This window comes from Rattus norvegicus, chromosome 7, assembly GCF_036323735.1.
Source record: "Rattus norvegicus strain BN/NHsdMcwi chromosome 7, GRCr8, whole genome shotgun sequence".
NCBI lineage: Eukaryota > Metazoa > Chordata > Mammalia > Rodentia > Muridae > Rattus > Rattus norvegicus.
In genome coordinates this window covers 95,376,450-95,380,502 of record NC_086025.1, presented here as the reverse complement: position 1 = coordinate 95,380,502, position 4,053 = coordinate 95,376,450, and the positions used below count along the sequence as shown (strand labels likewise).

Here is a 4,053-nt window from a genome sequence, read left to right as displayed (position 1 = left end):
AAAGCCCAGGTTCTGAATGCCATTTTTCCTTCCCTTAAACAATCTCACTAGGAATTCTACTTCTGAGACCTCCTTCCTTGAGTCAGGAGGAGGGATGTGCAAATACTACTCCTGTCTGCTTTACTGTTTGATAGCTAGTGTGTCAGTGGATGTCACTACTATCTATGAAAGTCCTGCTAGATGCTGGCCAAGCGTCTGAATGTGAGCCACAGTACACTCAGTTGCCTCCAACTTAGGGAAAGATGCTGGCATTGCTGTACTGTCCTTACCAGTATCAGATGAGTCACTTGTCATTTGTAGGGTGGGGTGGGACTAGAAATGATGACAAGTGGTGCGCGGAGCTACAGCCATGGCAGCAGCTGTCGAGGGCGCCTGCAGGAAAGAGCGCGTCCTCTGCCTGTTTGATGTGGACGGGACCCTCACGCCAGCTCGCCAGAAAATTGATCCTAGGTATCAGCCTTCCTGCAGAAGCTACGAAGCAGGGTGCAGATCGGCGTGGTGGGTGGATCTGACTACTCTAAGATCGCTGAGCAGCTGGGTGATGGGGATGAAGTCATTGAGAAGTTTGACTATGTGTTTGCTGAGAACCGGACAGTGCAGTATAAGCACGGACGGCTACTCTCCAAGCAGACGATCCAGAACCACCTGGGAGAGGAACTCCTACAGGACTTGATCAATTTCTGCCTCAGCTACATGGCCCTACTCAGACTGCCCAAGAAGCGTGGAACCTTCATTGAGTTCCGGAATGGCATGCTGAACATCTCGCCCATTGGCCGCAGCTGCACCCTGGAGGAGAGGATCGAGTTCCCGGAGCTGGACAAGAAAGAGAAGATCCGGGAGGAGTTCGTGGCAGCCTTGAAGACAGAGTTTGCTGGCAAGGGGCTAAGGTTCTCCCGAGGAGGTATGATAAGCTTCGACGTCTTCCCTGAGGGCTGGGATAAGCGCTACTGCCTGGACAGTCTGGATGAAGACAGCTTCGACATCATCCATTTCTTTGGAAATGAGACCAGTCTTGGTGGGAATGACTTTGAGATCTATGCTGATCCCCGGACAGTCGGCCACAGCGTGGTCTCCCCTCAGGACATTGTACAACGATGCCGAGAGCTTTTCTTCCCAGAGACAGCGCACGAGGCATGACGGTGCCCACAGCTGAGCATTGGACCTTCAAAGAGCTCTGACCAGGCCTGAAGACAGAACCATGGGGTGCCACGGTTCCCCTCCCACTGGCCCAACACCTGGCATCCTGAGGGGCACTGCAGGTTACCTACACAGGACCAGGTCTGTGTGGGAACCGTCCCTAGCCAAGTGGCCCCTGACGAGATGCATCCCTGCACTCTACCCTGATGGCCCTGGCCTCTTCGCTGCTGGTTTTGGGGACAGAATAGGTTTCACCACTCTGGAGCCTGCTAGCCACAGACTGATAAGGGGTGGATTGGCAGGGAAGGTGCATTACTCAAAGGACTTTGTCACAGACATTAAAGTTCACAAGACAAAAAAAAAAAAAAAAAAAAGAAATGATGACAATATGCAGAGCTATGCATCCCTCCTGCAAACATGTAGCCAGGCAAATAAGGTGACCCTTTACTATTCTAATTTTCGTCCTGCAGCTGTGAACTATGTGTCTGGACTCAAGCAACCTGATTGAAAGTAGTCAAGAAAATTTGTATGTGTACTGAACATGCTCAAGATTTTTAGTCTTGTCATTAGCCTGTAAAGAATATAGTATAGCCACTGCTTACATAGAACTGTCAACATAACTAGAGATTATGAGTAATTTAGGGATGATTTAAGTGTGGAGGGGCATATTTGTAAGGTATGTACACATATTGGACTTTTATTTTTATGCTTTGTACTATTAAAGTTTTTTTTTTAAAGAATTTCACATGTGTATGCAGTGAAAGATGATCACATTCATCCTAACTCGCCCTCTAATTCTCCCATATTTCTTCATAACACCCTCCCTCCCCAACTTCATATCGTTTTTTATTTCTGATAAGCTGTTGAATTTCATTAGTGATGTCCACATGTTTATGGATGCGGGGCTGTGCACCACCGCATGGGAGAACTACTGGTGGCCACAATCTCCTCCTCTGCTGCCGCTGCTACTGCTGCTTCTTCTGCTTCTGCTTCTTTCTTCTTCTCCTCCCTCTTCTCCTTCTTCACCTTCTTCTATTGTTATCTCATACATTACACCCCTACTGCAGTTCTCCCTCCCTCCTCTCCTCCCAGTTCCTTCTCCCATCTTTCCTCTCCCCCAGATCCACTCCTCCTCCATTTCCCTTCAGAAAAGGGCAGGCCTCTCAAGAATATCCACCAAATATGGAATGACAAGTTATAACAGGACTACACACATTCTCTCATGTTAAGGCTTGACAAGGCAGCCCAATTTTTAAAGGAAGATGATCTTCGCTTCTCTTGAAGCCAGCAGCTCCTCAGTAAGGGCTGAATCCCTTTGACAGACTGGATCTTGTGCAGATCGTATGTAGATTACCACAGCTGCTATGACGCCAGGAGTGCAATAACCATGAATAATCCAGAAGACAGTATTTCACAGCACCCCTCCCCATCCTCTCCCTTACATTATTTGTTCCTTCCTCTGTGATGTTTTCTGAGCCTGGTGGGTATGGGTGGATGGGTAATAAAGATGCCCCACTTTAGATCTGAGCACTCACTCTTCCTTATTCTCAGCATTTTAATCAGTTTTGAGCCTCTGTATTGACTGCTGTCCAAGGCAAAAAGAATCATTTTTCACCAAGACTGAGAACAACCCAAGTCTATGGGTTATACAAATAAATGTCTGGAAGACAATTTGACAACATTAACAGTTAACAAAATAACAATCACTGCCTCTACATCACAGCTATCAGCTTTTGAGCAAGATTACAGTACCAGGCATGAAATTCTCTTTTGTGGAGGAGGCCTCAAATCCAATCAGAAAGCAGTTACCTCATAAAAGTCTAGCCACTGTTGAGAAATCTTGCCTGACAGATCAGTGTGTTGCCATGCAGGGTCTAATGCTGAGTAAAACCACTGGTGTCTTCTCCCCCAGCAGTCTACTTAACACCTCCTAGCATTGTAAAAGCTAGCTAGTGGGGGAGGAAGTTTCCTTGTTAGCTTGAGATTGATTTTTCTGTGTCTTGCAGTCAAAGTGGGTACTTTCAGCAAAAGGTTCTTTTTTTTTTATCTTTATTAACTTGAGTATTTCTTATTTACATTTTGATTGTTATTCCCTTTCCCAGTTTCTGGGCCAACATCCCCCTAGCCCCTCCCCCTCCCCTTCTATATTGTATATTGGTGTTCCCCTCCCCATCCTCCCCCCCATTACCACTCTCCCCCCAACAATCACGTTCACTGGGGGTTCAGTCTTGGCAGGACCAAGGGCTTCCCCTTCCACTGGTGCTCTTACTAGGCTATTCATTGCTACTTGTGAGGTTGGAGCCCAGGGTCAGTCCATGTATAGTCTTTGGGTAGTGTCAGCAAAAGGTTCTAATCATCAAATGATATCCTTTTGTGTGGGAGAAGTGAACATCCATAGACATTGTTATAGATGAAACGTTTTTTTAAATAAATTTTCTATTTAAGATTATAATATTACATCATTCCCTAATAGTTTTTATCTATGCTTGTTTGAATTTTCTGATGTGGAATCTGCAGACAAAGACAACTGATTATACCTTAGTCAAATGATAAGAGACAGCACTCCAGCTTTTAAGACAAAGTGAGTAGAAGCAGACGCCATATATGGGTGAAAGTATGGGAGAGATGACATGAGGTATTGGAGACAAGAGTCCTGGGTCTGTGAGTAACCAGTTATGTGGCTTGGGTCAACGATTTCAAAACCTTTCAGTTCTTTGGTTCCTTATCTATGAAGTATGTGCTCAGTGACATAGTGAAAGAAGTATGGCGGGCTTGCTGAGCAAATGGAAGTGCCACAAGGATCTTTCAGTGCTCCCCAAGACAACGAATGCAAAAATGTTTAGCTGGTTCCATCCTGGTTTTTTTAGTTCTGTCATCATGGTCACATCACTTCCTGCTTCTGAGCTGCACTATGAC

At 45.9% G+C, this 4,053-nt stretch overlaps 1 pseudogene; it reads left to right on the top strand.

Annotated features, from left to right (window-relative positions):
* The first annotated feature begins 337 nt into the window (after positions 1-337).
* On the top strand, positions 338-1,279 carry LOC120093860 (phosphomannomutase 1-like; annotated as a pseudogene).
* Positions 1,280-4,053: the final 2,774 nt, after the last annotated feature.